The 22,273-nt window shown below is 38.2% G+C and overlaps 1 protein-coding gene across 5 annotated transcripts in view; it reads left to right on the forward strand.

Moving 5' to 3' along the window:
• The window catches only part of CWC27 (CWC27 spliceosome associated cyclophilin), a 207,556-nt gene that overhangs the window by 87,862 nt on the left and 97,421 nt on the right, over positions 1–22,273 (forward strand). The gene's annotated exons all lie outside the window — the stretch shown is intronic.

Consider the following 22,273-nt stretch of genomic DNA (forward strand, 5'->3'; position numbering starts at 1 on the left):
GATGGAAATGTTGAATAGAGTCAGGCCTAGTACCTTTCTCACCAGAACCCCCACTAGAAACATCCCCCATTCAGTGATGATTCCCCATGGATGACTACTTCTTGTGATCTGTCAGGTTGCCAGTTCTTAATCCATTTAACTAGATAGAAAATACTATTAATAATGATTCAGAAAAGGCAAAAGTGTTCAATAAGTGTTTCTATTCTGTATTTGGCAAGAAGCAGAAAAATGTGCTTGTATGACATGATGATGAAATACTTTCTTGAGATTGTATAGTTCCAGTTTTTTAATCATGTCATGCAGTAAATCAAATACCTTACACAAGTATAAATATATTACATCTAACCCAGTTATCTTAACCAACTTTTAATCTCAAAGAATTAATCAGGTTTGTTTGACAAGACCTGTTTTTCCATAAAAATCATGTTGACTGGTATTCCTATCCTTTAAATCTTTATTAATTGAATCCTATATCAGTTTTTTCCATTATTTTGCCTACGGTTGATGTCAGCTAACCTGTCAAGGGTTACGCAGATTATATTGCAAGCCCCGTTTAATATTAATACAATATTAGCAGTCTTTCAGTTTTCTGATTATTTCAAGATTTACTAAAAGTGAACATCAGTAGGCCACAGATATCCTCAGCCAGCTCTTCAATGACTCTTGTGTGCAAGTTATCTGAGCCTGCTGATTTAAAAATGTTTATCCCTAGTAGATGTTGTTGAACATCCTTCTTGGTTACTAATGGTCTGGAAAATACTTAATCATCCTTATCTAGCAAGAGTACATCTTCCTGCTTCTTTTCAAATACAGAGCAGAAATATTTATTGAACACTTCTACCTTTTCTGCATCATTATTATGATATTATGATTATGATGATATTATGATAACATTATCATATCCCTTCTCTGTACGCCCATACTGAACGTAATCAGGTCATGATCACTGGTCTCGAGGCAACCACCAACTTCCAGTCCAGTGATTAATTCATCTTTATCTCTCATAATGAGGTTCAAAATGGTTGCAATGGTGCAATACTTTTTGTGCTAGAAGATTATAATTTTTAGAAACTCTAATGATGTTTTACTACTGGCTGCATGAGATCTCCAGCCTACGTATCCCAACTGAAATCCCCCATAACTATACATTTTTTTTCTTTCCATGTATTATACCGCTGCTTCAGGGAAAACTCATCTTGTTCATTAGTTTAATTTGGCTGCCACCAGTATCGCCTTCTGGGCTTTGTTAGTTAGCACATTGATCAATATGTATTCAATATCCTCCAATTTTCAGTTATCAATAACTGTAAAACAAATGTCTTTAATATAGAGTGCCTCCCCCCTGTTTTACCCACACTAAATAGGTTATTAGAAGAGATTTTAACATCCCAATCATCCATATAATCCCACCAAGTTTCAGTAATGCCAGTTATTTTAATTAACCAGTTATACCAATTACAGTTCCCTCATTAAGTACTTGGAACATGAGATCATTCATGTTACAAATATGGCATGACATTAGACTCATGTCAGATAAAGGCAGAGGAGATCTGTTAGGTCATCTAGTCTATCACCTTTCCTGTGAAGGAGTGTTCTCTTCTGTACATTTCTACTATTTTGTTCATTCTAGAAAAAAAAGTTTTCTAATTATTGGGGCTTTTACCATTTCTCTTGATTATTCCACAGCCTAATAGATTTAACTGCCAGGAAATAGTTCCTTTTCTTCAGGCTACAGTTCCCATTTCTGAATTCCATTTCTCCTGGCTATACCTCCTTTTACTATAAAAAAAAAAAAAATCTACCTTTGATATCTGTATCCACTAATACTTGTAAATGTAAATGAATTAAATGAATCTCAACTTTAAGCTCCTATTTACTTTGGTCTCTTTGAGGCTCTGAGTGAACTATGTCAGAAATAAAGCTACCTATTCAGTTTCCTATCAGGTGCCTCCCCCTTCATTAGTAGATAGATAAACCTCTTGTGAAGTCCAGCCAGATTTACCCTAGCTTTCTAGCAGAAGTCTTCTATATCCCTGTGGGGGTCCTGAGGATTCATTCATTCTCTCTCTCAAACACCCACCCATCCACCCCCCGACTCACCATGAACACTTTCTTAGTATCCATGTCTTTGGACTTGTTCAGATTGTCTGTTGTTAGTGTTGATTCTAAATCACCCAATGGATTAATTGTTGACTGAACAGATTCTTTACACATCTGGTAACCTCCAGGACTTGGGCCTACTAACATTTAATGTAAATTTTTTGTTATTAGGGTGTGTGTTTTCAGAAACTCATATGTTCACATGGGTAAGAGCAACTTCACATACACATCTTTTGAAGAATTTTTAAAATTTCCTTTTATCTGTAATCAGATCACAATTTTCTTAATTTTATTTGCTAGTCAAAATTATTTGTCAAATATTTATAACTAATCATTTTTAAAAATTAAGTACAACAGTCACGAGCACTTTAGTTCAAGTATTTATAATTTGTGACATATAGTTTTAATTACACATTGTATTTTCCTGTTCTCCGTTTTAGAATTAGGGTCCAATTGCCAGTAACTGAATTTGCCAGTAGAAAATTTGCTTTTGGTAAATATTCGCGTAAAGTTTGTTGTTTCCATGAACACTCCTGGCAGTAAACTTGCGGCCTATATTAATAATAGAAAACAGTTACAAAAGAGTCACACTCGCAGCTGGAACAAGTTATTTTTTTTTAAAAATTTGGATGAATATTCATTTGCTTTGTTTCATTGCAGTAGTTCACAATTTTATTTGCACTTATAATTATCAATTGTATACTGTTCTATTAGAAGGGTAGTAAAAGATCTGCCTTATGGCAGAGACTGAAAACACTCAGTGAAAGTCTCACACAAAAAGGCAATAATTGCTGGATAGTTGAAGTGGCGAGGCTTTCGGGGTCATGGGGTAAGAGTGGAGGCTTGTTAATTACGATCCTGGGACAAGAGGCAGACAAAACAGTTTCCAGGTGTTGGAATTTTTTACGAAATACATAAACACCCAGCAGAGGATGCGGGTGGGGGAAAGAATTTGGAGTGTTTCAAGGAAATGAAGTTATTGGGAAAGGATGCATTTTTATGAAAACTCACTATGTATGTTGGAAATGTGTCTCCCACGTGTCTTTCCTTCGCCCCCCCAAGAAGATGAAAGAGGATTTTTCCCTCTGTATGAATTGAGACCAAAAACATAACATCATTACTCCACTGGAGACTCCTAAGGGACAGGTGTGGTCAAGAAAAAGACTGCTAATGCTGTCTGAAGGGAATGAGTCTGAGCAACGCTTTGAGTCAGTTAACATTCATTTTTCTATAACCATATTTTCTTACAGGATTTCAAGACCTTTTTATGAACCTGACTAATGCAGCCAATTTTAAATTTTAAATATTTTATTTTCTGTAGCTAGATTTGTTATTTTGTGAAGTAGTGACTGAAACATTCTCTGATGAGGCATTGCCTATATGAATTGAAAGAAAGACACAATGAGTGAAGGATGAGAGACTGAGTTGTTGATCTATCAGAAGGGTATTTGAAAACCTGTGGAATCATATGACCACCCAAAATATTATCTTTCTGCAGAAATAACTTTCTGCATCTTTTTGAGCAGCTCAAGAGACAAAGAAAGAAAGCAGGAGTGGCTAAACAGTGACAAAGAAAACAGGTGTTTCTAAATTGCAAAAAAAAATTTAGAACAGAGGAATATGCACATTTCTAGTGTAGTAGTAAAATTAGGTTACTTAGTCATAATTACATTTTACAATACTTAAGAAATTTGAAAGTCACCTTATTTATTTTCTTGAAAATACATTACCTTTGTTAAAGAATTAGCACAAACATTTAATATTTTTAAGTAAGGCACATTTTATTAATTGCTGAATGTATGGACAACGTATTCAATATAGTGGGAGAAAGTTTAAATCACATCACTCCAATGTTGGCTAAATGTTAGTGATCTTGTCAACTTGTGAGTGTTATAGGAAAAAAAAAAGGTGCAAGTGTTAGTTATAAATGTAATGAACTATTCCTTTGTCTTTGAAACAAACCATCTTTATGTGCAAAGGATCATATGGTTCCATGGGTGAAGGAAAGAATAATTATACATTGTATAGAACATATCACAGTAATCAACTTGTTGATGTTCAGTTTGTATTTTGTTAAGAAATATAGATACTGTCAGGAAGTTCATGTCTTGGATATTGAGCACAGGAGAGTCACAACATTTTGAAAAAAGCTGCACTTTGCTTTTTTACCCCTTGATTTAGGGAAGTGATATGCAATTGTGCATGGAGTGGGTATAAAATAAGGCAGCGCGAGCAGTCTAAATACAAAACCTAGAGAATGACAGTGCTGAAAAATGAAAGGATAAAAGGCATAGATTTAGTGATATATTTATCCTACGTATTTCTAACTAGTCAGTTTGTTTTAAAAGATTAATTTTTAAGTCTGTGTGTACAAGGAAATCATAGATAATCCTGATGCATCTAGCTGCACAGAATTCTGTTTTATGCTAATATCTAGCCAAGGATTCAACATTTTTTTTTAAAAGAGTCTTGTCATTATTTTTAGGGTTTTAAACCGGCATATCAACAATGGTGCACTGTAAAACTTTTAGTCCATCATGCACTGTAAAACTTTGTTAATCCATTTATTTACTGTGAAGGCATTGCTTATTTCTATACAGTTAATCAGGCAAAAGAAATTACTCCTTAAATACAGCAAAGTCTTTTGTTTGAATGCTGTTCAAAAGAATCACCCTTGGTTCCAATGAATAATTTTCTTCTTGATCCAGCAGCTCATTCACTAGTATCTGTATATTTTTGTCATAGTTCTGTAGTTTTACACAAAAGAGCATTTTCTGTATTACACCTTCAATTTTGTTTATTTCTCATTTATGTTTCTGTTTGGGGTTTGGAGTTCAATAAACAATGTGAACCAGAAAATAAGGCTTTATTTTAAAATTTCTATTTAGTATACTTTATTTTAATGTACAAAATTTTTCTCAATGCAATTGCAGTTTTCAAATGTGGAAATGGAGAGTATACTAACAGTCAAATCAACCTCAGTTGAAACTGATGATCTAAATTGATTAGATAAGTGTCTAATGTCAGCACTAAGCAATGGTGCCAACAAAAAACCCCACCAAATAGAACCGGAGTCTAAGTTCAAAATGTCTATGTAACAAAATACACCTTTACATGACAGAACCTACTGAATCCATTCTACACACACATTCAAAACTCAGGCTGCTTAGTTAGCAATGTCTTCATTGTCCATATGCTTTCTCCTCTCCTGCCTACTATCCAACGGTCTGCAAACTCTGTGAATACAATGGGGGATCAAGTAGAAGAATGCTAAAAGAGTCCAAAAGCAACACGTACATTGCACAAACCACTTCACTAGCTGGAGTGCTGGATTGCCAAAGTTGCAACTGAAGCAGAGTTCAGTTGCAAGGAGAGCAGCAGAATACGGACCCTGGACTTCGGAAAAGCAGACTTTGACTCCCTCAGGGAACTGATGGGCAGGATCCCCTGGAAGGCTAATATGACAGGGAAAGGAGTCCAGAAGAGCTGGCTGTATTTTAAAGAAGCCTAATGGAGGGCTCAGAAACAGCCTATCCTGATGTGCAGAAAGAATAGCAAATATGGCAGGCGACCATCTTGGCTTCACAGAGAAGTCTTTGGTGAGCTTAAACACAAAAAGGAAGCTTATAAGAAGTGGAAACTTGGACAGATGAATAGACAGGAGTATAAAAATATTGCTTGAGCATGCAGGGGTGTAATCAGGAAGGCCAAAGCACAATTGGAGTTGCAGCCAGCAAGGGATGTGAAGGGTAACAAGAAAGGTTTCTACGGGTATGTTAGCAACAAGAAGGTGGTCAGGGAAAGGGTGGAACCCTTACTGAATTGGGGAGGCAACCTAGTGACAGATGATGTGGAAAAAGCTGAGGTACTCAATGGGTTTTTTTGCCTCGGTCTTCAGGGACAAGTTCAGCTCCCAGACTACTGCACTGGGTAGCACAGTATTGGGAGGAGGTGAGCAGCCCTCGGGGTGAAAGAACAGGTTAAGAATTATTTAGAAAAGCTAGACATGCACAAGTCCATGGGGCCGGATTCAATGCATCTGAAGGTGCTGAAGAAGTTGCCAGATGTGATTGCAGAGCCATTGGCCTTCATATTTGAAAACTTGTGGCGATCGGGGGAGGTCCTGGACAATTGAAAAAAGGCAAATATTGTACCCATCTTTAAAAAAGGGAAGAAGGAGAATCTGGGGAACTACAGACTGGCCAGCCTCACCTCAGTCCCTGGAAAAATCATGGAGCAGGTCCTCAAGGAATCCATGTCGAAGCACTTGGAGGAGAGGAAGGTGATCACGAACAGTCAACATGGATTCACCAAGGGCAAGTCATGCCTGACCAACCTGATTTCCTTGTATGATGAGATAAGTAGCTCTGTGGGTATGGGGAAAGTGGTGAATGTGAAGAACCTTGACTTTAGCAAAGCTTTTGATACGGTCTCCCACAGTATTCTTGCCAACAAGTTAAAGAAGTATGGGCTGGATGAATGGACTATAAGGTGCATAGGAAGCTGGCTAGATTGTTGGGCTTAACGGGTAGTGATCAATGGCTCAATGTCTAGTTGCCAGCCCGTATCATGCGGAATGCCCCAGAGGTCAGTCCTGGGGCTGGCTTTGTTCAACATCTTCATTAATGATCTGGATGATGGGATGGATTGCACCCTCAGCAAATTCACAGATGACACTAAGCTGGGGGGAGAGGTAGATACACTGGAGGGTAAGGATAGGGTCCAGAGTGACCTAGACAATTTTGGAGGATTGGGCTAAAAGAAATCTGATGAGGTTCAACAAGGACAAGTGCAGAGTCCTGCAATTAGGACAGAAGAATCCCATGCACTGTTACAGGCTGGGGACTTACTGGCTAAGCGGCAGTTCTGCAGAAAAGGACGTGCTGATTACAGTGGGGGAGAAGCTGGATATGAATCAACAGTGTTCCCTTGTTTCTAAGAAGGCTAACGGCATATTGGGCTGCATTAGTAGGAGCATTGCCAGCAGATCGAGGGAGGTGATTATTCCCCTCTATTCAGCAATGATGAGGCCACATCTGGACTATTGTGTCCAGTTTTGGGCCCCTCACTACAGAAAGGATATGGACAAATTGGAGGGAGTCCAGGGGAGGGCAACAAAAATTAGGGGGCTGAGGCACATGATTTGTGAGGAGAAGCTGAGGGAACTGGGCTTATTTAGTCTGCAGAAGAGAAGAGTGAGGGCGGGATTTGATAGCAACCTTCAACTCCTGAAGGAGGTTCCAAAGAGGATGGATCTAGACTGTTCTCAGTGGTACCAGATGACAGAATGAGAACTAATGGTCTCACATTGCAGTGTGGGGAGGTTTAGGTTGGATATTAGGAAAAACTTTTTTACTAGGAGAGTGGTGAAACACTGGACTGCGTTACCTAAGGAGGTGGTGGAATCTCCTTCCTTAGAAGTTTTTAAGGTCAGGCTTGACAAAGCCCTGGCTGGGATGATTTAGTTGGGGTTGGTCCTGTTTTGAGCAGGGGGTTGGACTAGATGATGTACTGAGGTCTCTTCCTACCCCCTTATCTTCTGTGATTCATGTATGGCAGCACCATGTGCTGCATTTGGTTTAAGTTTCAAGGTGAAAGCTATTCAGTTTTTCTCAAAGTTAATGCTGTATTTGATTACTTGAGTTTTGTTCTTGTTCCTTGCCCTCAGATCTTTTCCAGGGGCATAGAATGCCTTTTAGTTAAATTCCAGAGTAGTATTGTCTGTTAATATTGGATACATCCTTTATCTGGGGAATGCTGAATATTCTGCATTGGCAAGAGGATGTAGTGGATTATCTAAAAGGTTGCTTCCATACTCCTAGGATTTATAAGATACAGGCATTAAATAAGCCTTAAATATACCCATATACAAGAAGTATTTAATTTTTCATTGGTATCTAAATAAATGTGATTACTTGCCCCAGAACATTGCAGAAATTTTATTTTAACGGAGGGTTACAAAATGTCTGCTTAATGTGATGGATGGGAAAGGCAGCTGTGGTGCCTTTTGGGAAAATCAGTGGGTGTATTGCTACAGAACTCCTGACTGATTCTGTTGGTTTTATTTTTGTTTGTTTTTGTTTTCTGATACCTATCTTTAACTATTAGTGGGCATAGATAGGTCTCAGCATATTCATTTTTATTATTAGCTGTGTCATAAATATAAAGGGAAGGGTAAAAGCCTTTAAATCCCTCCTGGCCAGAGGAAAAATCCTTTCACCTGTAAAGGGTTAAGAAGCTAAGGTAACCTCGCTGGCACCTGACCAAAATGACCAATGAAGAGACAAGATACTTTCAAAGCCGGGAGGGGGGGGGGGGGAACAAAGGGTTCTCTCTGTCTGTATGATGCTCTTGCCAGGACCAGAGCAGGAATGCAGGTCGGAACTCCTGTAAAATGTCAATAAGTAATCTAGTTAGATCTGTGTTAGATTCTGTTTGGTTTAAATGACTGATAAAATAAGTTGTGCTGAATGGAATGTATAGTCCTGGTTTTGTATCTTTTTGTAACTTAAGGTTTTGCCTAGAGGGATTCTCTATGTTTTGAATCTGATTACCCTGTAAGGTATTTACCACCCTGATTTTACAGAGGTGATTCTTTTACTTTTTCTTTAATTAACATTCTTCTTTTAAGAACCTGATTGCTTTTCATTGTTCTTAAGATCCAAGGGTTTGGGTCTGTGTTCACCTATCCAAGTTGGTGAGGATTTTTATCAAGCCTTCCCCAGGAGAGGGGGTGTAGTGCTTGGGGGATATTTTGGGGGGCGAGACGTTTCCAAGTGGGCACTTCCCTTGTTCTTTGTGTAACAGTTTGGTGGTAGCAGTGTTTAACCTAAGCTGGTAAGAATAAGCTTGGGGGTCTTTCATGCAGGTCCCCACATCTGTACCCTAGAATTCAGAGTGGGGAAGGAACCTTGACAAGCCATAACAGTACTTTTTGTAATGCTAATGACTAAAAATAAAAAGAAGTGGTTTTGTAGTATTGCATACAGAAATACACAACCCAATGTCTTAGACTCTGTCTTGTTCCTCTTTTTCCATGGCCCCTACAGCCTACTGTTATGAAAGTGGTCTTTCAAAACTTTACTATGTCCTTTGTACAGCAAGCTTAACAAACATGAAATAACTTTGCTTTTAATATTAAAATTAATTACATAGCACCATAAACTACTTTGCTCTGATAGTCACATTATCTGTCCTGAATAGCTTAGTGTTCTTGCATGTAAGATAAAAATAGAGAGAGAGAAGACAAAACACATAACAGTTTGCATATGAGCAGACTGTTACAGATGAATGTAGGAAATAGACCAGCTTTAAGAGAAATATAACAAACAGGCAGAAAAAACTGATGGAAGCGTAACTGCAGGGGAATAAATAAACCACAAAATTGTATCGTGGTTCTTGACTATTAATGATTTCTGAGATTAAGTATGGGTAACTTAATAGGACTATCCTTCTGTATAGGCCATTTAAAGTATTTAACTTTATTGATGAAATGATTTTAGATTACATTTTATAATTTGGAGTTTATGTATATATTAAGTTCTATTTTAATTTCATTTTAGTAACTTAGCAAACATGTCATACTCTTTGTATTCATACATTACTAATTTTATTTCCCCGTGAAAGAGTAATTTACAAAAATTTCCAGTTACAGTATGAGTATTTGATTTTTTTCTATTTTTGTATTCTCAAAACAGTATAATAAACTACGAGGGCTGAGGGAACCACAAAAAGATCTCCATTTTCAGTTTGAATAAGCATTCAAAATGTATCCAAACATTTGTAGTCTAAAAATTTTGTTGGAAATTTCCCAGGTATCCTGCCATATTTTCTTTTTCTGATCCCTTCATAAATACCATAAAATAGGTCTTTTGGCAATATTTCATAGGGATTGGCTGACAAAAAATGGTTTAGAAGAGCTGAATATGTATAGTATAGCAAAGCAATTAATAAGTAGGGGTTTTTGAAAATAGCCTACAGATTTTTGAAGAGTGGAGTGGAATAGTTCAGTTTTTTACAAGAGGTGTAATTAAGCGTAAGAAGAAAATTAAGAAAGAGGACATTTAAACTAAATATCAGGAAAATCTTCATAATTGAAATATATTTGTATATTTTATAATCTTTCAAAGGGAATGGTGGAAGCCTTATTGTAAGGAGAACAGGAGTACTTGTGGCACCTTAGAGACTAACAAATTTATTTGAGCATACGCTTTCGTGGGCTACAGCCTACTTCATCAGATGCATAGAATGGAACATATAGTAAGAAGATATATATACCTATAGAGAACATGAAAAGGTGGAAGTTGCCATACCAACTCTATGAGCTATTATCAGCAGGAGGGGGGAGAAAAACTTGTAATGATGATCAAGATGGCCCATTTCAGACAGTTGATAAGCTGTGAGGATACTTAACATGGGGAAATAGATTCAATTTGTGTAATGACCCAGCCACTGCCAGTCTCTATTCAAGCCCAAATTAATGGTATCTAGTTTGCAAATTAATTCCAGTTCAGCAGTTTATCGTTGGAATCTGTTTTTGAAGCATTTCTGTTACAAAATTGCTACCTTTAAGTCTGTTACTGAGTGACAAGAGGTTGAAGTGTTCTACTGGTTTTTTAATATGATTCCTGATGTCAGATTTGTGTCCATTTATTCTTTTGCATAGAGACTGTGAAGGACATTTGCAGCAAGGGAGATGCAAGTTAGACATTAGGGGAAAAATATCCTGAGTGTAAGGGTAATTAAGCCCTGCAACAAATTACCTAGGGAGGTTGTGGAACCTCCATCCTTGGAGGTTTTTAAGAAGAGTTTAGACATACCTGTCAGGGATGGTCTAGATAGTCCTTAAATCCTGCCTCAATGGACTAGACAACCTATGAAGGTCCCTTCCAGTCCCACATTTCTGTGATTTAAAACTAGACTAGACAAAAAACTATGTTCTGTAGGAGACAGTGTGGCATTAGGAGGCAGATGGACTAACTAATCAAATAGATCTTTTCTGTTCTCCAGTTTCTCTGATTCATTTGTTTGCACCAAACTAGAAATCAACCTTTTTGGGGGTGTAAAGGAGCAGACCCACCCCTGCAATGCCTCCTGCTGATCATTGGGGGATTAGCTCTTTCCAGCATGGAGCGCCCTCTGCAGGCGGGTGATCTGCACAGCTCTGGCACCGTGTCCCTCACAGACCCCGATGCCCCTTTCTCTGGGGTTCTATCCCCTGGCAGTACCCCCACACTCTGCCTCTGGGTTGCCCCTTCCTGGGGAACCCCCAACCCCCTATCCTCACCTTGCCTCAGTCTGGGCTACTGCCAGTCATCACCAAGCCCCCGCTCGCTGGGGCAGATTGCAGTGTAAAGGCCATTCATCACAGGCAAGGGGGTTCGGACCTGTTGCCTTTCTCTGCCTCCCAGTACCTCTATGGGCCTTGGACTAGGCCCTACATCCTGGGGAGTTGCCAGCCTGGAGCATCTCTGCTCAGGCTGCTCCTTCCCCAGCACTGCACCACCCTCAGTACTCTGTCAGGCAGGCAGCCAGGCCCTGCTCTCTCCCAGCCTGGAGAGAGACTCCTTGGGCCTCTGTCTCACAGCCCTTTTTTATACAGGCCAGCTGGGGGCCTGACTGGGGCATGGCCCAGCTGCGGCTACTTCCCCAATCAGCCATCCCCAGCCACAGCCCTCTCCAGGGCTGCTTTTAACCCCTTCTATTTTAGGAGCAGGGTTGCCACCATGCTATGGGGGGGGAGGGGTACATCTTCACTGCGATAAAAGACTCATGACTGGTGCAGTGCAGCTGACTTAGGCATGGAAGGACTCGATTTTTATTGGTAAATGTGAATAAATGTTGTTTTCACTGTACATGTAGAACCTGATGAAAAAATATTCCCATCAATAAAAATCAATATTTATATATAGGAAAAATAAGAAAAATGCTGCTTGAGAATTTATTAGAGTTTGCTTTAAGGATATTCACTTTGTGTATTTTGACATGTGATTTTGACAATTTGCGTTTTAACAGTTATAACACTTCAGTGTTTTGAATCTCAACATCTACTGTCATTAATTATTGTCTGACCCTCCATAATTACTCACAACTATGAAAATTTAAATGGATAAAAAATGCTTAAAAATTAACATCTATATTATCCATCAAAATTACAAAAAAAATAAAAATTGAATTCTATCAAGCCTATTCATACTTTATGATCAATTCACTAGGTAATGGAGTGAACAAACATAAACAGTGATGGACAAAGCTGCAAAATTTTAAACCATATAAGGTTACTTATTTGAGTTGTAAAAAACATGGTGAAAAATGAAGAATAAGAACCTTAATATAATAGACAATAACCAAGGAGATTACCACATAGTGTCCTTATCTGTCATGTGCCATGTTCATGAGACAGTATAACTGCAGATCAATCATGATGTGAAGCACTTTTTACATGACTAGTATTAGTCTGCTTATAAATGTAATTCAGTTTGTGAAAGTGCAGTGCATTTGTATTAACAGATGCACAATGATTTAAGAAAATATTTTCTGCTAGCAGATGGTGTTCAACAAAGACCACTATTGTTTCAGTGTGAAATGCTTTAAATGTTCTGGGCATTTGGCCCAGACATAGCCATTTACCTATAGTATATGACCAGGCAATGACAAAAGAATGAAAATAGAAGTGCCAGTCCATACAAAAAATATTTCTATAACTTTATATGTCTAACAATTCAGTGTCCGTGATTAAACCAAGTTAAATTAACAAAACTGATAAAATCATTCTTTTTTACATTTTCACATCTTTCAAAACAGTTATTTGGCATTCTACATTCCATGAAAAATGAGGATGGAATGCCCAGCTGGTACCTGCTGGTACTGTTTAATGCCCACAGATAATACAACTCATGCTGCCTTGTGCCTGAATGTGTGGGTAATCTTCAGGAACAATAGAAATCTGTTCATACAGAAAACCCACAAATCCCAAGGATTTGGAGTCTCCCCTTGGATTTTCAACATATTTGCTATTTTCAGCAGAATTTAAGCTTTTATTTTAAAAGTGAACTGCAAAGCTAAAAAAAATGGAGTTATGTGGCGAATGCTAATGCTCTCATCTTCCAGCCTGCTTAATGGAGCCCCTCTCTAATAGACATTTTAACTTGTTAAATAAGAACTTCCCTCTCCCCTCCCATTGAAGGTCATCTAAGACTTTGTCTACACTAGTACTTTTGTTGGCAAAACTTTTATCAAGTTTGAAAAAACACACCCCGACCGACATAAATTTGACTGACAAAAGCACTGGTGCGGACAGCATCTCCTGCTGACACGACTAACGCCGCTCTTTGGGGGTGATTTAATTATGCTGGAAGGAGAGCTCTCTCCAGCTGGCATAGAGTAGCTACACGGGAGACCTTACAGCTGTGCAGCTGCAGAGGTACAGCTGTGCCGCTGTAAAGTCCATAGTGTAGACATAGCCTCACGCGCTCTGGTCAAATCAAGTGTGAACTTCCTACATCTGTCTCAAGAGTCTGTTAGATGAATATATTTGCACTTAAAACAAATCCATGGTACTAACAAGACAAATGCATGTCATGTGCCTAAGTACTGGTGTTTCTCTTTCCCCACCCTTCACCTGTTTGTATCTTATTAGATTGTAAACTGTTTAGGCAGGGGCTTTCTCATCTCATATAACTGTACAGGAGCTGCATTTTAAATGCCGAATGAAATCAATCAAGAGCTTCTGGGGAAATTGAAAGGATATTACACATGCATTAAATGAGGTGAATTTATTAAAAGTAGAGTTGGAGTAGGAATAGCTCAAATAAAAAAACAATTACAGCACTTTACAACCATGAAAACAACCTTGGAGAAGTTTGAAAATGGCCCTATATATGAAAAAAGCAAGATGATGTGTAGAAGCAAACTGGAGACAAAGAGTAAGTGTTATCCATTAGGGCCCTATTGTAGCTTGTCCAGCATAGCACCAACTGCCTGTCATGGATGGCAACTCAGTAGAGGTGGAAGAAAAACAGAATTTCTACCCCTCAGGAAATTCTAAGATTTTAAAATTTAGTTTCAACCCAAATTGGGACAAAAAGTTGAAAGCTTGAAAAATTTTGTGAAATGAAACATTCCAAAATTTTATTTTCAACCTTTATGTTCAATTTTATATAATATATTATTATTATAATATAATAATCTAAATATTTTAACTTATCAAAGTATTTTCAACATTAATATAACTTCCCATAGAACATTTTGACAACACTGATATATTTCTGCAAAATATTTCAGTTTAATGGAATCCGCATTTTCTGACGGAAAACTGTTCCATTGGAAATTTTTCAACCAGCTCTGTTACTCAGGGTAGGTCTACAGTAGAAATGTAAGTCGAACAATATTAGGTTGACTTACAGCCACCGCAGTAATTACTGAGGTGGTGCATGTCCACACTACACTCCTCGGAGTGTTTCCTCTGACCTGAGAGGAGCAGTGTGGGGAGCTGAGAGCCCAGGCTCTCAGTTCCGCTGGGAGCCTGGCTACCCCACAGGCTCCCGGGCTCCTGGCAGGTTGCCCCTCTTCCCCATCAGAAGCCGGGGGAAGCTGCCCGGGGCCTCTTGCCCTGGGGAGTGAGGTCCAGCTGCCCTGGCTTCTTGCCTCCCTCTCCACGAAGAGCCAGGCAGCCTTGTAAATTTCACAGCTCACCTTGACAAGGCTGCCTGGCTCCCGGCAGAGAGTGGGGTCCGAAGTTCCCCGGACTTCTTGCCCCGGCTCCCAGCTGGGAGTGGAGTCCATTCTCTCTCTCTCCGTCTTTCCCCCTCCCTCCCCCCCGCCCCCAGGCTTCCAGCTTTCCAGGGGAGTGGGGACAGCTGGGCTCTAGCTGCCCAACTTTCTTGTCAATTTCACGGTTCCTGCCATAAGATTGACAAGACAGCCAGCGTAAGGGACACAGTGGCTATACAGGTTTCAGAGTAGCAGCTGTGTTAGTCTGTATTCGCAAAAAGAAAAGGAGTACTTGTGGCACCTTAGAGACTAACAAATTTATTAGAGCATAAGCTTTCGTGAGCTACGAATGCATCCGATGAAGTGAGCTGTAGCTCACAAAAGCTTATGCTCAAATAAATTTGTTAGTCTCTAAGGTGCCACAAGTACTCCTTTTCTTTTTAGTGGCTATACAGTCTGTCGCCCTAACTACACCAACATAAGCCTTATGCCTCTCATGGAGGTGGAATTATTATGTTGATGCAGTAGGGCACTTATATCAGTGGGAGAAAGGCTGTAGTGTAGACACTAACATAATTAGGTCGACATAAACTGCCTTGTGTAGACATAACTGTGGAGTGTAGACCAGCCCTCAGAGTGGACAGCCTGCAGAGGACCACAGTTTTTCATCTCCCAATGAATATGGGTGGGAAAGAGCCCTCATGGTGCTCCAGCAGCACAACTGCAGGTATACACTGTGGGGCTAAGTCGACTTAAGTTACGCAACTACCAGCTATGTAAATAACGTAGCTGGAGTTGATGTACCTTAAGTCGACTTATTGCAGGGTCTAAACTATGCTGGGTTGATGGGAGAAAGTCTCCCGTCGACTTACGTTATGCTTCTTGTTCCAGTGGAGTACTGGAGTTGACGGGAGAGCGATCGGCCGTTGATTTAGCGGGTCTTCACTAGACCCGCTAAATCGACTCCCTGTGGATCGATCGCATGTTGATCCCCTGGTAAGTGGAGACAAGTCCTAAGGGATGTATGCTATACCAGGTAAAGGGCTCGTGTGGAATATGTGCCCTTAGAAGAGTGTATTTCTCAAGAACCTCCATTTTTTATTTTTTCTTGTGTCAATAAGAGAGATCATTTGCTTTGACATCTTGGGTTTTGCTTTTCATGATTTTTTTTGTGAAACCAAAAAAAAAAAGGCTTTTTTTCACCACTCAATAGTTTTGATCAGAAAACTGAAAAAAAATTTAAGAATGTGGCCTTTGATTTATAAAGGCAGATCACTTCATATTGTCCTTGTTTGTTTGATACTTAAAAACTGTACAAATAAACCAATAAAATATTCACAGACTGCAATATTTGTAAAAAATTGTTCTAAATTAGAATCAAACCAGGACTACTGTGTAGTATAAATAATAAATGTTAATTTTCTTTTACTACAAGTTATGACCACCTTCAGTAATTCCTAAGAACATTTTATTAGAATTTTGCTTTAACTGTGTTTTTCTCTGCAAATTCAGTGTAACTAATCTGTGCTGAGAGTAAATTTGTATGAATTTGTAAAGAGTACCAAAAAAAGTAGAGCCATAAATAAGTCTGAATAGTATATCATTTAAACAATAGTAAAACAATGGCGTTATTCAAAATACTCTGGCTTTTTGACTGTACACATATTGCTTACACATGTTAAAAATATTAATTGCATAATAAAATGTTTATCTTTTGACAAATCAGACTCCTTCAGTTCTACATTTTATTTTTCCACACATTGTGATAACAGCATTGATCAAATTAATATCTCCAGTGGCAGGGTTACAAGAACTATTCGTATGATACTGTGTATAAAAAAAATATTCTCTATCAATTTAAATAGATTCAGACAACATATTTTATAATAAATTTGACTGTTAAAAAACTACATAAAGTAATTTTAAGAGTCAGATTAATACCTATAAAAGCAAGAAAATTTAGAGTTAAGGATGAAATTGCATTTGTAACTGATTTCAGTATTGTGGTATGTAAGAATCGTAAAGACACTTACTGTCTGAAGAACCTCACATATATATAAGATAAGAAGGGTGAGACACCTTGGACTCTGATCCTACAAATACATGTGCATTGCTTTACTTTTAGTTTTACTTATGTGCTCAAAGTTAAGCATGTGCCCAAGTGTTCTCAGGTTTCGGGTCTTGGACTCCACATTTCTGTGTCTTGAAGATGCACTATTAATGTTCTTTCAACAGTTTTTTTATTTTATTTTGGGGTACAGATGTAATAAAGTAAAACATTTTAAATACAATGAGAGTAGTAGACACTCCTTAGAACTATTCTTTTGCCAAGTAGGAAGGGAATGGGATGGAGTTACTCTCACAAAAAGAGAAACTTGGTTGCTCTATGAAGTGGATCATTTTACATATTCCAAGGCAAATTAATCTAAGGTGCAAATTATTGTTTATTGGATTGCTGTCAGAATTACAAAACCCAGCACAGATACTCAGGTTTCCCTGCTAAAACAAACAAACAAACAAAAAACCCTTCAAAATACCTTGATCTAACAGAGAATATAAAAGCAGAAGAGCCCAGAAATTCGAAATTATAGTTGCCACTGTGTCACCGTATCTGACTTTTCTTGGGAGGTATGGAATTTCATTTTTGTCTTAAAATATATGTACAAAATTATGTTTGCTGAGGAGCAAACATTTGAATGTATTGCTGTTACAGTCTTACCATTATGCTGATATTGATGGGTTTTGTATTGAATTTCTGTAGTTGAACAAACAAAATAAAAGACACAGGAAACTCACTAAGCACATTGTGGTTTGAAGCTGCTCAAGGACTTGGAAAGTTAGCAGCAGTTGGCGCAGAGCGATTGGGGGCAGAGGACAGGTGAAACATCAAGGATGTATCATAAATTACTGAACACTGTGATACATTTTATTAAATGATTCTACTAACATGAATATCACCACCACATATGTAGTATACAAATTGTGAAGGAATTAATGAGGCTTCATATATGTACCTGTACATCTGGATGGACACAAAACCACATTACACATGATGTGGTGATATCCATATGATAAATTACATGCATTGTGCACTTCTGATCACCTCAGCTGCATTCTGCCACTTAGTCTCTCTCTCCTGGGACTATTTCTAATATTCCACACCTTTGAGCAGCATTAAACAGCTGTAATTTTTCCTTGTTGCTCCTAAAACTTGGAAAAAAACCTTACACTTTGTGTGAGGGGTACGTTGAGCAATATCCAGTACTGGACCAATGGCTGTTTCAGATCAAACATCTTGTGGCCCTTCAGGGCTAAAAACTGCAATTTGTAACTTTAGGAAGAGATTTCCATTAAATTTGAATGAGACACAATAATTGCTTCTAAACTTACAAAGTCCTGTGATATCAGGCTTTAAACTGACGATGTTGTATGTAAAGGAAAGCAATTGTATGTGATGAGGTTTTAAAAAATTGGTTAATTTTAATTTTACTTTTTCTCTCTCAAAGGTCTGTATAATTAGACTCACAGTACTAAAATAATCTGGCATTACAGTTGGCATGATACAATAAATAGATCAAATGTAATGTTTTATTATTCTAATTCATTTTTGCACTGATCCAAACACTTAGGCACATGCTTAATTTTGAGCACGAGTAGTTACCTGGAAGATAATGGGACAGCTCCATGATTAAACATGTGCTTAAGTGTGTGCAGTATCAGAGCCTTTGAAGGTAGTTTGTCTGTGGCATTTACAGAATACATAATTGTTTGGTGAATAAAGGTTATATAAGCCCTCTTTGGGAATAATGTGGCCATTTCATAATAAATATTATACATTATTGTTAAAGTCTGGACATTTCTGGACCTTCTAACTCAGAGAAATCTTCTTTGGCCTGTCTTTCTATTTGCAAATTCTGAGTTTTTCCCACCATGATTATAATTAGCTCAAATTGAACTATACTTTTTAGGTATGATCTTTTCTAGGACAGAGGTTTTACTGTTTTGTACAGATAGGTGATACTGCAGGTCTGAAAAAGATTATATGTTTGTAGGGACTACATTTTATAGTGTCTGATAGGTTTTTATGGAAGCCATTTGGTGATCTCATCAACAGCGAGGCTATTGTTTTCATTACTATCAGATTCAGTATGTTTGTGATTAAATCAGCAGAATAGAGAACATGAAGGGAGTGCTGTTCACTCTGCAATCATTTCCATGTGTTATAAATTCTTATCAGATGTTCGGAAACAGCAGACATACACTAACAGTAAGTGCTCCATCCAAATCCCAAGAAACAGTGATATGTAAAAAGCATAGATTGTGCTCTCAGTTAGTTTGATCTACTATTTAGGTATTTACAATGTATCCACTGAGTAGGGTATCTAGGTATTAATAGAGTATATAGAAAATTAATTTCTACTTGAATCAAATTTTGGGTATTTTTTATCTTTGAATAATGTGATGGTGCTTCAAACATTTTAGTACCACAGTAATGAAGGTGTGGTTCTAATCACTGATGATACTTTTCATAAAAAGGATGGTCAGAGTGAGTCTTATTCTAACAGCTTCAAGTATCTAAAGCTGCCCTCTCTTGATGATGTAAAAGTCAACTTGGGTTGGCGGGGTGGGTGTCTCTGGCTTACACAAAGAAGAAAAATTAGATGGTAAGTCTAAGGCCTCAAAAAATAAAACAATAACATAAAAATAAAATATTTTACAAAGAAAGCAAGATTCGCTAGTTACTCACCCTGAATCTCAATCCATTTAAAATAAAGTGAAGCCACACTTGAATTAATTCATCTTTATTATTTAGGATAGGGAGGAAACATGTAGCTCTGTCACATTGCTGCTAAAATGCTCCATTCCTGTTGCACTTTAATCTGAAAATGTAGTACTGTGGAATGAAAATGAGCTGCGCCCAATGAGCAAAGAATACAGATAGGAAAATTGACGTTGCCATATTAGCTCACATCCATCCTCCATATAGTCCAGTATCCTGTCTCTGATAGTGGCCAGAACCAGATGCTTCAGATGAATGTGCTACTATCTCTTCTCCCACCCCGTCTGGATTAATGTTTTGTCCTAACCACTATTAATTAGAGATTATTCTCGTTCCTGAAGCAGAAAGTTTTATAACCCTTCCAAAATTCATTTATGCATTACCTGTTATAATTGGATATCCTTGTCATCCCTCTTCATCTTCCAGTCTCTCTTTAAATCTTGCAGTGATTTCCACATTCTTACTTGTTCACACTACACACATTATCTTCCACGCAGAGAGTGGGGTTTCCCCCATCATTAATGTCACCTTCTCTAAAGCCCTTCGGAGGAATTCTGGCCTGGTGATCTGTTGCTTTTAAATTTGTTCTAGCACCCTTTTTTCTGACACATCAATCTCTGATACCTACCTCATCTCTGTTGTCAGAAAAGAGCAGGTCCCAGGCAGGTGTCTCCCCAACGTCCTCTGTGGTAAAGACTGATGCAAAGAAAACATTTAGTTTCTCAGCCATGTCTTTGTCTTCCTTAATTGTTCCCTAGAATCTCTGGGACTCAGCAAACCACTGAGTCTTCTGCAGATTTCCTGGTTCTTGTATACTAAAAATAATTTATTCATGTTGGTTTAAAAGCTATTTGTTCTATGAAATTTATCTTATCCATCCTATATTCCTTCTTACGTATTGCCTCTTGTAATTTATGCTTCCTTTTATAGACTTCATTAAGGTTAGATTTCTTGAAATTGCAATATAGCTCTGCAAGTTTACTTTTTGCTCTCCTGGTTCCCTTTTTGTTGAGAACTATGCATGCCTTCTGAGACTTCAAGTAGCATCCATGCTGCATCTAAGGATTTTACTTCCTTTACTTTTGACATTAGGGTCTGTTTTACCAGCTTCGTCATTTTGTTAAAATCTCTCTTTCTAAAGTTCAGTGTTGCTGCATGCTAGTTGTTGGTACCTTTCAGTGACATGGTGAACCAATCCACCAGATTCGGAAAATGAAATCATGCTCCAAATAGCTGCACACTACAAGTTTCTTTGCTCAGAGCTTTCTTCATTAACTTAGAAGCAAAGATACATCTTTCATTGAACGAACTAATGAAATCTTTAATCTAAATTCAACCCCACAAAAATTTCTTGGTAAAGTACTATGGCATTCCAGACACAAAATGTATAGCTTCCAGTTAAATATACATAAATATATCATCGTCTATATTATGCAATTTACACAAATGTTTCTAAAGTAAAATCGCAAATGGAGAAAGTATTAGTTGACTCTTTAAATGGAAAAATTAAATAACCTTGAGATACTTTCCCATTCTGTAAACCTGAGTTTGGGTAAAATTGTGGTAGCTGCCAGCGTCCTCTGCCATAAGCCTGCCAGTTACATAGATTCATAGATACCAAGGACAGAAGGGACCATTCTGATCATCCAGTCTGACCTCCTGCACAGCGCAGGCCACAGAATCTCACCCACCCACTCCTATGAAAAACCTCACCCATGTCTGAGCTATTGAAGTCCTCAAATCATGGTTTAAAGACTTCAAGGCGCAGAGAAGCCTCCCTCAAGTCAACCATGCTACAGAGGAAGGCGAAAAACCTCCAGGGCCTCTCCAATCTGCCCTGGAGGAAAATTCCTTCCCGACCCCAAATATGGCAATCAGCTAAACCCTGAGCATATGGGCAAGATTCACCAGCCACATACTACAGAAAATTCTTTCCTGGGTAACTCAGATCCCGTCCATCTAATATCCCATCTCAGGGGATTTGGCCTATTTACCCTGAATATTTAAAGATCAATTACTTACCAAAATCCCATTATCCCATCATACCATCTCCTCCATAAACTTATCAAGTAGAATCTTAAAACCAGATACATCTTTTGCCCCCACTGCTTCCCTTGGAAGGCTATTCCATAACTTCACTCCTCTGATGGTTAAAAACCTTCATCTGATTTCAAGTCTAAACTTCCTGGTGGCCAATTTATACCCATTTGTTCTTGTGTCCACATTGGTGCTGAGCTGAAATAATTCCTCTCCCTCTCCTGTATTTATCCCTCTGATATATTTATAGAGAGCAATCATATCTCCCCTCAACCTTCTTTTAGTTAGGCTAAACAAGCCAAGCTCCTTAAGTCTCCTTTCATAAGACAAGTTTTCCATTCCTCGGATCATCCTAGTAGCCTTTCTCTGTACCTGCTCCAGCTTGAATTCGTCCTTTTTACATGAACTGCAGCATTGAAACTACAATATTGGCAATTAACCATAAAACCCCTTTAACATAATAAAAAAGTTACCGTATGAATTGCAGACCATTACATATTATTGTCTAAATGCTGTTAAACTCAAGAGGCAGTATCAAACTTTTGCACATGTACACACAAATCCCAGGAATTGTGTAGAGCTGTGTAGCTGATAAAACTCCTGTGTATGGATCCTCTAAATCCATATCTTCCACCACTTTCATGC

The sequence above is a fragment of the Dermochelys coriacea genome, chromosome 5 (assembly GCF_009764565.3).
Source record: "Dermochelys coriacea isolate rDerCor1 chromosome 5, rDerCor1.pri.v4, whole genome shotgun sequence".
Classification (NCBI taxonomy): domain Eukaryota; kingdom Metazoa; phylum Chordata; order Testudines; family Dermochelyidae; genus Dermochelys; species Dermochelys coriacea.